This window comes from Netta rufina (genome assembly GCF_964035555.1).
Source record: "Netta rufina genome assembly, chromosome: 31".
Lineage (NCBI taxonomy): Eukaryota > Metazoa > Chordata > Aves > Anseriformes > Anatidae > Netta > Netta rufina.
In genome coordinates this window covers 256,121-269,037 of record NC_140155.1, presented here as the reverse complement: position 1 = coordinate 269,037, position 12,917 = coordinate 256,121, and positions in this window count along the sequence as shown.

Below are 12,917 nucleotides of genomic sequence, written 5' to 3'. Positions count from 1 at the left end.
GGGAGCTGAGGGCTGGAGGGCTGCTGCTTGGGGCAGGACAGGCCAGTGGTGGGCACACGGGAGGATGGGAACAGCGTGTGTGGGACAGATGTGCAGCACCGTGGGGCAGACTTTGTTTGGGGAAGGCAGGATGGGGATGGCTTCCTCCAGGTATGATACAGATCTGAGCAAGGGGCACACTTCTCCAGCACCATAAATTGTCTAGAGTGTTGCTCTCAGACTCTAAAACTGCTGAGGTCTTTACGGAGCGATTGGACTTACCAGGAACAAGGAATCCAGCCAAAATGGGATTGGAAGTGGCATTGTTTGAGGGGGTATTGAAGAGGTACAGCATCAGAACATGCAGGTGTGATGATGCCTGCTTAGCAGTGAGGATGTGGGCAGGGGCATCAGGATGAGCCGGGATTGCTCCTCTCAGCAAATCCATCTCTGACCCTTGGTGCAGGTGGCAGCATGAGCTCCCAGGACATCTGCAGCTCCCCAGGTACTCATGAGTCCTTCCCTCCCAGACCCAGGGCACTTGGAAGCCCAACCACTGTGAGCTCTGCCCTATGGCAGCCCTTCACTGCTGTGTCTCCTGCAGGGGATCTCCGAGCTCCTGCTCTCCAAATGAACTCAACTTCTGCTCAGCCAGGTACCACAGTTGTGCTCCAGTGTATTCTCCCTGTGGTGTCACCCGTAAGACAAATCATTTTCTGCAAGGATGGGATGGAGGTGTACAGCGAGAAAGCCCAGCAAGGGCAGCTGAGCTACTCTGTGGTCCTGAACATCACGTCAAGAAGTGCAGGAAGATATACATGTGGGTACCAGGAGAGGAATGAGATGAAACACATGAGGAACTCTGCCCTCAGTGCTGGCCAAATCCTGGATGTCCCTAGTGAGTCATGGCCCTGGGCTGGAGGGGTGAGAAGGGAAGGAGACACTTGCCACCACATGGGTGTGCTGAGGCTGGAGCTGTGTGCTGCAGCAGGCTCTGGGGTGGTTTCCTCACGGGAGTGTTCCCTCTCCTCCAAGGCAGCCCCTAGAGAGAGAGAGTTGTTCTCAAGGGGTCCCGTGTCCCTACAGCACCACCTCTGCTCAAATATGGAGCATAGGGCATGCTTCAACATCTGCCCTGTGCATTGATGAGCCTATGGCAGGAGATATATGGAGATTGTCATAAGCTGGGCAGTTACCTATGTGTGAAGAAGAAGTCTACATTTCTGGCTCTTAAAATGGGTCTGGAACTCTAGGGTGAGAACAGGGAGATATTGGAGTTCTTTGGTATTTGGAGACCTCTGCGTGGAACATCAAACCAGCTGAAAGGGACATGGTATTGAACCAAGGGAGAAGACCACAGGGGTGCTGGATTGAGATGCAGGGGTGACAAGGTGCCTGCACGGCAAGGACACAGTAGTGAGGACATGGCAAGGACCCAGTAGCAGGGACAAGGGCACAAGCGTGTGGGTGCCCCAGCTCTCACTCCCTCTAAACAAAACCCTCTGTGCCCCAAGGTGCAGCTGCTGGCGTGACCACCTAGGACATCTTCAGTTCCCTACATGAGGTTGAGCGTGGGGATGGGTGATTGAAGAGAGGTGTGTGTGAGGTGGTGATGGCAAGGGAGAGGGAATTTGTTCTCTGGGTGAGAGCTCCTTGGAAGGAATCACTTTCCCTGCATGGAACACAAAGCATTTTGTGCCCAGTTCTGGGATTCCTTGTTCAGGAGGGGCATAGAACTACTGGAGACAGTCCAGAGGAGGGCTGCAAAGATGGTCAGAGGTTTGGAGCCAAGAGAACAGAGCCTGTTTAGCCTGGAAAAGAGGAGACTGAGGGGAGACCTCATCCATGTCTATAAATATCTTAGGGGAGGGGGTTGAGAGCTGGTCTCTTTTCAGTTGTGCCCAGGGAAAGGGTGAGAGGCAACAGGCCCAAATGGGAGCACAGAAAGTTCCATCTGAATATGAGGGGCATTTCTTTACTGGGAGGGCGACAGAGCACTGGAACAGGCTGCCCAGAAATGCTGTGAAGTTTCCTCTGGAGATATTCCAAATCCACCTGGATGCCATTCTGTGCAGTCTGTCCTAGCTGATCCTGCTCAGCAGAAGGCTGGACTCCATGACTTTCTGAGGTCCCTTCCAACCTTGGCCATTCTGTGCTTGTGGGATCCTCTAGCTCCCAGAATCACAGACAGATGAGAGTGGTGGTGCCATATTTAATCAGCAGGTAAACCTTGGCCAAGCTATACTTAACCACTCCTGAGGGAATTTAGACAGCTGATCCATGGGGGCCCATGTTGGCACAACAGCCGCGGGCACTTTTATGCCTTCCCTGGGGATGGTGCTGGTTGTCGGTGGAGGGATGTGGCCATGGGGCTGAGGCTCATTCTGGAAAGGATCTGGGTGCACTGTAGAGACTAAGCCTGTCCTTTTGTCCTGCCAGGCAATGTGGTGAGCTCCCCAGCAACTCCACCACCCACAGGTGAGTGATTCCCTCCTGCACCCCCAGGACCTCCAAGTCCCCTTGTCCCTGCAGCACCACCTCTGCTGCAGACACGGGGCTGTGCAGGGCTCATGCACAAAGAAGAAGGGCTGGGGATGTGGATGGATGCTGGATGAGCCAGGGATGCTCCAAGGTCTGCCCTGTACATTGATGAGCCTATGGCAGGGCAAGTAGAGTAATTGTCATGAGCTGAGCCGTAATGTACGTGTCAGCAAGGGGACAATATTTCTGGCACTAAAAGTGTAGCTGGAGCCATATTGCAAAAGGAGTGATATTGGAGTGCTCAGGGATCCAGGGACCTCTCCCTGGAAAAATAAACCTACCAAAAAATGGCTAGGGATGGACACAGGGCAGAACACCTCTGCTGCAGACCTGGGCCTTTGCAGGGCCCATGCATAAAAAACATGGGCTCGGGATGTTGATGGACCCCAGGCTGTGTCAATACTGCTCCAAGTTTTCCCTCTAAACTTTATGAACCTATGAAAATAAATTTACACAAGCTCGGTTGTTCATTTTGGCCATTTGCTCCAGGAAGCAATAGAAGAGATCAGGGTCTGCTCAGCATCTGGGATTGCCCCAACTCAGAGGTCGAGGGACTCACAGTGTTCATGTCTCCCACAGGCAGCAGCCCCTCACACAACGACCAGCTCCCTTCCAGAGGTGAGACATTGCTCATCAGCCCTTCCCAGCACAGCCATCCTCCAAGGCTTGCCTTGGCCACACTGTGTTCCTCCTCTCTCCCAGGGTCAGCCATGCTCCTGGAGGTCTGGATCCTGCGCTCTGCCCTCAGCCTGCTCCTGCTGCTTTCTGGCCCCATCATCACCCTCCTCCTGCAGAGATGCAGCCATGGTGCCAACAAGGCCAGGCAGCCTGGAGACATCCCTGTCCCCATGGTGCTCTGATGTCCTCCTGGGCTCCATGCTGTCCCCAGCCTGCTCCACATGCTCAGAACATGACCCTCACACATTTGCCAGACTCCCGCTGCTGTTGGTCTCAAGGCAGCTGGGGCAGCATGCCCAAGGGATGTGCTGCCACTGCTCTGCTTCCCTTGGCTCAAACACTGCTCTCTGCTTACATCAAGGATTGCCACCGGATCGCTCACCCTTCCGGCTGCCTTCAACCCCAACACCCACGTGGCTTCACCCCTCCCCACAGAATCACATCTTGAATGCGGGATCCACCTCTACATACCAGGAGAACACGAGGGGAAGGAGTCATGGCTGCACCCCCAGGCAGCCATGCTCTGCAGCTCCTGCATCACTCCAGCACCTTCCTGTGCCCAAGGTGGTGCTGACCGCAATGGGCACATCCCCAGGTGGTTACGGTGCCCTGTGTGGAGGCACCTTGGTGGGTATTGGTCCTGTGGGAGGTGAGTTATAAAGGATTGATTCAGAATGCACCATCTGATGTTGCTGCTCTATATTTAAGAGGGAAGCCAGTGAGCAGAGCTGGGAGAGCTCCTCTTTGACTGCCTTGTGGGGCCATGTGTCTTGCAAGGGAGCTCCTGTTCTCTGTGCCCTGCCACCCAAGAGTTCCCCTACCTACTGGCATTGCCCTGGCAGATGTGTCATGGAAAAGTGCCTGAGATCTGAGGATGGCTGAGGCCATGCAAAGGTCCAGGGGGTGGCCATGTCTGGCACTCTGCATCCCATGCCCACCCATCCCTGTGCTGGATCTTCTGTCTCTCAACGCGCCATCCCCAGGAGACAGCCCTGGGCAGGGATATTGTGCATGGGGGCATCCAGCTTTGGGGCAGGTGGGGATGGGGTCTCAGCATGGCTGGCCCCACACCCACAACCCATCCCCAGCCTTGCACTATGGGGTTTTAGCCATCCCACACCAATACCAAGAAGGAGCCAAGGTGTCCCCACCGTGCAGATCCAAGTGCTGACATCTGGGGCCTTGGTGTGCAGTGGGGGACTCTGGGACAAGATGGGTGCAGGCAGGAGAGGAGCTGCTCAGCTGGGAGACACAAGGCTGCATGGCTGCATGGAGAGAATAGGGGATAGGAAAATGGGTTCAAAACTCAGCGAGAGCTGCTTGGAGGCAGAGCTGGAGGGGACGTGGGTTTCAGGCTCCTTCCTGCAAGCACAGTCCCTCACCTCCCATGCCTTCATCAAAGCACTTGTCTCACAGCTTCCTTCAGGCCCATGCATGCATGTTTCACAGCACAAGCCTCCAGGATACTCTTCCTCAAAGGGAATATACAGAGTTGGGTGGATGGAGCTACTCCCTCATTCTCATATAGCCTCCAACCCTCCCTGGTGAGCCAATCGCACTGTGGTGCCAGCTGCAGACTTTCTGCGGGTAACCCCGGACCAACATCCTGAGAGTAATGAAGATGTTGAATGGAATTGGATGTAATTTGGATCTCTGGAGTACACTACTAGTGAGCAGCCTTCAGCTAGTGTGGTGCAATTGCCTAAAGTAACTAGGAAAATAAAACTAACATTCACATTTTAAAGAAAATGTACAGCATTGAAGAGGCTTTCAGGGTAGGGTGTAGCTGCATTACCTAAGCATTCCATAGGCTTCCAAGCTTAGATGCTATCACACTGGGGGAACCTGGTGTGCTAGCTCTAAGGAACAGCACGGAGCATAGAGTGGAGTGGAGGCACCGCTCCACTGCGGAGACACGGCTAGGCTCTGTGACCAGGTGGGGACTCGATTGTTCTTGTGCACACCGAGACCGATAAGCCGCACTTTTTGCTACCCTGAGACAAGGACCTGTCATGTTTTAACAAATGCAGTACCCTAGTGTACTTTTCCTCATTGTAATATCATTATAATACCAAAACACACCTCCATCCTAAAAGCTACCTACCTCCAATATGCGACCACCCCTCACTGAGCATGCACTCTGAATTTCTCGGAGCCTTTTACTTTAACCGAAACGGGATAACTTTTCACCAATCATAACTAAGATATGCTTGACTAGAGTCACTCAAGCTCCACCTAAAAGATAGAAAATAATATAAATTGGCCTAAGAGAGAGGGGATGTTGGGGAAGATACCGCTGTCAGGGGAGATACCACCCTGAGGGAATACACCATCCTGAGGACCTCCTGACTCCTGGGATCAGCTGATGGGCTGAGCTTCTCTTCCACCCTCTCCCCCATTGGGAGGCCTTTGAGTGAGATTTGAACACGTGGCTATACTGTGTGTCTCTGCAGAAACTTTGAAATCTCTATAGAGTCTTTGTGCCTTTTAATGCATTAATTTCCAGGCTGCGCACCTGTGTCACCTGCGTATTTCATGCATGCTAGCTTGCTTTTGCAGACAGTAACTATGGCTGGCAATCCAAAGAACCTGTGTACCTGTTGCTGTAATAAATCGCACTTGAATGCATTGTTCCTACCCATGATAATGTGAAATGTGTTCATCTGATTCGTGTCAATATGGAACAATCCTAGGGCCACATGATATGATGAAATGTGACCTTCTGTCTTACATACCCTTGTATAACCACAAGTCTATGAAAAACAGAGTGGTTAATGCATATAGTTCTTGTATCTTGCAAAGGAATGTTCCAGCAATTCATGTCAATAGGGGATAAGAGAACAAAGGGGTTTCAGAATAACTGCTACCTATTATGACTATTGCATGGGACACTATGCAAGTCATGATATCTGGCCAAGACATTAAGAAGAAGGGGAAAGCTGAAGGATGACTCAAAGACAAAGCTTGCAGGGGATGCTGCACAAGTCTCTGACATACAGCCAAGTTGGACAAAGAAGAAGGACAAGAAAAAAAGCCTGGGAGGAAGATTATGAGCCTTCAGCATGAAAGACCCCCAGAGGGACCACCGGAGACTGATACGCATGTGCCAGCTGGAGGGTTCGGATTCCGGGACCTAATTATAAAAACAATGCCTTTTCTAGAAGTAATAATGAATATGTAGGAGCCTAGGAGCATAAAAAACAGCTGCCTGATGTAACTGATGTGCGTCTTGGTGGAGCAGAGACTACCAGCACACCCAGTGCTCTTTGCTGACCTCTATCCGTTTAATAAGTTGTAAATTTTGTAATCCTATTTGGGATTTAGTCATTTATTACAATAGTCTCATTAAACACAACTAGAGTAAGGGTGGTTATACGTTTTTGGTGAATCCCTGACCATGGTAGTTCAGTGCTCTGAATCCAACCAGGCGCCTAATGGTTAATGCGGTATTGGTGAATCTGTGATTGTGATAGTTCAGTACCATGAATCCGATTGGACACATAACGGTTAATCGGCTATACCCCTTAACACAGCACCAGACCACCTGGTTCTGCGTGGGCTCCTCTCCACAAGATGCAGCTCGGGTCCGGTTCCTGCTCCTGCGGGGTCTCTCCATGGGCCGCAGCCACCAGCTCCACCGGGGGCTCCTCCACGGTCTGCAGAGTGGAGATCTGCTCCATGTGGGACCCAAGGGTGCAGGGGGACAGCCTGCTCCACCAGGGGCCTCTCCACAGGCCGCAGGGGAACTTGTGCTGCATGCCTGGAGCACCTCCTGCCCTACTGCTGCACTGACCTTGGTGCCTGCACGGCTGGTTCTCATTCTTCCCTCTGCCACCTGTAGTTGTGCAGCAGGTTTTCTTCCCTTCTTAAATATGCTCTCACAGATGTACAATCAGCATCGCTTTTTGGCTCAGCTTCGGTCTGTAGCAGGTCCCTTTGGAGCAGTCTGACACTGGCCCTTTTCAAATAGGGGGCAGCTTCTGGACTTCTCACCAAGGCCACCTCTGCGGTCCCTGCTAACAAACCCTGGGAACATAAACCCAATGCAGCTGCAGAGTGCAGACCACAGTTTGCTTTCATTTGGAGGGGCGTCCAGTACACCTGCAATGGACAGTGCCAGGGGTGCAAACACAGCCCTGCCATTTGCCATGGAGTAATGCAGATGGCTGTGGAACAAGGGCAAGCTCTTGAGCACCTGTAGTGCATTGATGACAGCCTCATGTGGGGCAGTAAAGCAGAGAATGTCTTTGAGAAAGGGAAGAAATTCACCCAAATTCTCCTGAAGGCTGGTTTTGCCATTGTCCAGAGTAAGGACCTGCCCAGGAAATGTTGAACATGGGGGTAAAATGGCAGGATGCCACATCCCAATGAGAAAGATCAATGAGGTAACAAGTGCATCCCCACCTGCTGTCTAGAAAGAAACACCAGGTCTCCTAGGCCTTGTGGGAATCTGGAGAAGGCATATTGCAGCTTGTAGTGAGCTTCTGAGCCCTCCCTATCAAGTAACCTGAAAGAAGAGCACTTTCAAGTGGGGTTGTGAACAACAAAACCCCCTTGGAAGAGAGCAAATGCGTGTCCAAAAGGTTGCGGTGGGAACTTTTAGGCCTGTACGTACAGGCCTTACTGTGCCTTCACTGCAGGCAGGGAACAAGGCCTGGCCAGGAGCCTCTGGCAGGAAAGACCAGAAGAAAGCCGAGGTCATCCACTGGATTTGTGGAGCTGAGCTAACGAGGATCAGAAGCCCACAATGCTCCAAGTGGAAAACAAGAGTGAAGGGGAATCATTCCCAAAGCAGAATCATGGGGTGTAGGGCTAAGACATTCATCACTCCTTGGGTCTAGTGCATCCTCCATCACTCATCAGCTTCTGAAAACGTTGAGCCATATCATACTGTGGACTGTTATAGCCCATTTGGAGACCATTGGTAACAGTGGTATGGGAGCACTGGGCTGGACATTTTTCAGTAGGCACTTTCCTGATTAACAGTATAGTATCTTGCAAGTGGCATGGTGCTACCCAAAGAAAGGCCGTATCTCCTGTGGGATGAAAGTGCCTGCAGTGCCCATTAATAGTAGTCAATGAACTGCATTAATCTCCCTTATGCAGAGTGTCTTTTGCCTGTGCTGGTCGCTGATGCATGAGGGACAGAGAGTGCATCGGGGGGGAGCTCAGGTGCCTTCAGGGTGAAGCCTCTGCCTTGCCTGGTTGTTGTGTAGTCGCATGAGGGTCAAAGTGTGGGTGCAGATTGCTCCCACAGTGCTGTGCTGGCAGAAATATTGCCCAATTTGGGACTCCATGAGTGTTCTTTAGAAGCTGATCCACCTACAGGATGAAGGAGAACACTGTGAGCACCTTCGAGAGCTGATCCAGAGCTCTGGCGTCACTTTGGTCTTGCTGCAGGATTTCCCTGGCATAGCCATTTGTGTGGACATTGAAGAAAAGTACAGTGACATTTTCAGAAGAAGAAAAAGCTGCCCCTGAGATATAGGTAAAAACCTGTGGGGTCTCAGAGGACAGAAATAACAGCGGGGGCTCAACAAAAGCAGCGGATGTAATAGGGGCTGAGACAGGTTACTCATTGATGAGCCTCTGGCTGTGGGCCAGGCTCAGGCGGCCACAACAAGCCCACAGGACAGCTCCCAGCTGCACTGCAAGCCTCTGTCCCACCATCCCCAGCTCACAGCAAAGCAGAAACTAGAAGCAGACGCTGCTCCCCAAAAGCAGCGCCCCAAAAGATGCTGGGGCAGGCACCATGGGCAAGGCTGTCTCCTTCTGGCCATGCCGTCCTGCTGCTGGTGATCTGTGAGTTGGGGCATTTCTGGGTGTGGGGGCTGAGGGCTGGAGAGCTGCTGTTGGAAGCAGGACAGGGCTGTGGTGGACACAGGAGATTATAGGGGCAGTGTGTGCAGGGCAGGTGTGCAGCACTGTGGGGCAGAATTGTTTGGGGGAAAGCTGGAGGTCATGACCCCTCTAAGCAAAGCCCTATCTTCCCCTTGCTGCAGGTACTGGAGTGACCACCCAGGACATCTGCAGCTCTCCAGGATTTCGGGAGCATAGAGGTGGGTCACAAAAATGAACGTGTCCTGGGGAAAGGGATGGGAAGGGTGAAGGGGATTGTTCCCCCACAGTTTCCCATTGTGAAGCCCCAAGAGAGCAGATTTTTCCAGCCTTGGCATGCAGTTGGTTTTGCCACGCAGCAATCACTAATGCTTGCCTGGGGAATCCCTCTGCCTTCTCTCCAGGTAACAACCAGGCTCCAGTCCTGTACCTCAACGCTTCCAGTGCCCAGGAGGGGGAAACAGTGCTGCTTCAATGTACCCTTGATGAGCAGTTTCCTGCTACACGAGTTGTCTTCTGCAAGAATGGGCAGGAGGAGTTCAGCCTGAAAGCCCAGCAGGGCAGACTCATCTACACTCTGGTCCTGAACATCACCTCCAGAAGTGCTGGGACGTAGACGTGTGGGTACCAGCAAAAGAACAAGGAAAACTGGGTGAGGAACTCTGCTCTCAGTGCTCCCCGGACCATGTCTGTGGCAGGTGAGACATGGCCCCAGGGAGGTGAGGGTAAAAGGTTTTGGAAAACTGCTGAGGCTGGAGCTGTGTGCTGCAGCAGGCAGGGCATGGACTGGGGTGGTTCCACCTCGGGAGTGTTCCCTCTCCTCAGAGGCAGCCCCTACAGAGAGAAAGCTGCTCTCAAGGGCTGTCCCCATCCCTGCAGCAGCAACTCGGTTGAGGCATGGGGCTGTGCAGTGCCCATGCAGAGAGAGCAAGAGCTGGGTATTTTGATGGACCCTGTGCTGAGCCAGGGATGCTCCAAAGTCTGCCCAAGGAGCCAGGGCTGTTTGTCCCAGGTGAGATATGGCCCAAGGTGCCAGGTGATATATGGCCCAAGGTTTGGGCAGAAGGGACAGGGATACTGCAGAGGCTGGAGCTGTATGATGCAGCAGGTAGGGCATGACTGTGGTGTAGATCTCCCATGGGAGTGTTCCCACTCCCGTAAGGCAGCCGCTAGAGAAAGAGCTGCTCTCAGAGGTGCCCCTGTCCCTCCTGTAGTGCCTCTGCAGAGTGATAGGGCTGCATCGGGCAGTGGAATAGTGAACAGGGGCTGGGGTTGTCTATGGACCCTGGGGTGTTCCACTACCGCTCCAGGATGTCCCTCTAACCTTTACAAATCTGTGTCTGGGAACATACATGCAAAGGCTTGCTCATGTTCCCTGTGTGCTCAAGGAAGCAAGACATGAGCTCAGCATCTCCTCAGCATCTGGGATTGTCCCAAAAGAGAGTTCAAGGGACTCACAGCATGTTCATGTCTCCCACAGGCAGCAGCCCCTCACACAACGACCAGCTCCCTTCCAGAGGTGAGACATTGCTCATCAGCCCTTCCCAGCACAGCCATCCTCCAAGGCTTGCCTTGGCCACACCGTGTTCCTCCTCTCTCCCAGGGTCAACCATGCCCCTGGAGGTCTGGATCCTGCGCTCTGCCCTCAGCCTGCTCCTGCTGCTTTCTGCCCCCATCATCACTCTCCTCCTGGAGAGATGCAGCCACAGTGCCCACAGGGACAGGCAGCCTGGAGACGTCCCTGTCCCCATGGTGCTCTGATGTCCTCCTGGGCTCCATGCTGTCCCCAGCCTGCTCCACATGCTCAGAGCATGACCCTCACACATTTTCCAGGCTCCCACTGATGTTGGTCTCAAGGCAGCTGGGGCAGCATGCCCAAGGGATGTGCTGCCACTGCTCTGCTTCCCTTGGCTCAACACCTGCTCTCTGCTCCCATCAACAATTGCCACTGCATCAAGCACCCTCCTCGCTGTGTTCAACCCCAGCACCAACTTGGCTGCCCTGCCTGCTCTCAGAGTCACATCTATATCAAAGGATCCACCTCTGCATACCGGGAGAACATGAGGGGATGGAGTCACGGCTGCACCCCCAGGCAGCCATGCTCTGCAGCTCCTGCATCACTCCAGCACCTTCCTGTGCCCAAGGTGCCGGCCGCAATGGGCACATCCCCAGGTGGTTACGGTGCCCTGTGTGGAGGCACCTTGGTGGGTATTGGTCCTGTGGGAGGCGGGTTATAAAGGATTGGTTCAGAATGCACCAGCTGATGTTGCTGCAGAGGCAAGATAGCAAGCAGAGCTGGAAGAGCTCCTCTTTGACTGCTGTGTGGGGACATCTGTCTTGCAAGGGAGCTCCTGTTCTCTGTACCCTGCCACCCAAGAGTTCCCCTACCTACTGGCATTGCCCTGGCAGATGTGTCATGGAAAAGTGCCTGAGATCTGAGGATGGCTGAGGCCATGCAAAGGTCCAGGGGGTGGCCATCCCTGGCACTCTGCATCCCGTGCCCACCCATCCCTGTGCTGGATCTTCTGTCTCTCAACGCGCCATCCCCAGGAGACAGCCCTGAGCAGGGACATTGTGCATGGGGGCATCCAGCTTTGGGGCAGGTGGGGATGGGGTCTCAGCATGGCTGGCCCCCACACCCACAGCCCATCCCCAGCCTTGCACCATGGTTTGTTTTACATTCCACACCAATACCTGCAGGGACCATGAAGGAGCCAAGGTGTCCCCACTCTGCAGCTCCCAGTGCTGACATCTGGGGCTTTGGTGTGCACTGGGGGAATCTGGGACAAGATGGGTGCAGGCAGGAGAGGAGCTGCTCAGCTGGGAGACACAAGGCTGCATGGCTGCATGGAGAGAATAGGGGATAGGAAAATGGGTTCAAAACTCAGCGAGAGCTGCTTGGAGGCAGAGTGTGAGGGGACATGGGTTTCAGGCTCCTTCCTGCAACCACAGTCCCTCACCTCCCATGCCTTCATCAAAGCACTTGTCTCACAGCTTGCTTCAGGCCCATGCATGCATGTTTCACAGCACAAGCCTCCAGGATACTCCTCCTCAAAGGGAATATACAGAGTTGGGTGGATGGAGCTACTCCCTCATTCTCATACAGCCTCCAACCCTCCCTGGTGAGCGAATCGCACTGTGGTGCCAGCTGCAAATTTTCTGCGGGTAACCTCTGACCAGCATCCTGAGAGTAATGAAGATGTTGAATGGAATTGGACGTAATTTGGATCTCTGGAGTACACTACTTGTGAGCAGCCTTCAGCTAGTGTGGTGCAATTGCCTAAAGTAACTAGGAAAATAAAATTAACATTCATGTTTTAAAGAAAATGTACAGCATTGAAGAGGCTTTCAGGGTAGGGTGTAGCTGCATTACCTAAGCATTCCCTAAGCTTCCAAGCTTAGATGCTATCACACTGGGGGAACCTGGTGTGCTAGCTCTAAGGAACAGCACGGAGCATAGAGTGGAGTGGAGACACCGCAGCTAGGCTCTGTGAACATGTAGGGACTCGACTGTTCTTGTGCACACTGAGACCAATAAGCCACACTTTTTGCGACCATCAGCCAAGGACCTGTCATGTTTTAACAAATGCAGTACCCTAGTGTACTTTTCCTCATTGTAATATCATTATAATACCAAAACACACCTCCATCCTAAAAGCTACCTGCCTCCAATGTGCGACCACCCCTCACTGAGCATGCACTCTGAATTTCTCGGAGCCTTTTACTTTAACTGAAATGGGAGAACTTTACACCAATCATAACTAAGATATCACAGAATTTTTCTAGGTTGGAAGAGACCTCAAGGTCATCGAGTCCAACCTCCAACCTAACGCTAACAGCCCTCCACTAAACCATATCCCTAAGCTCTACATCTAAACGTC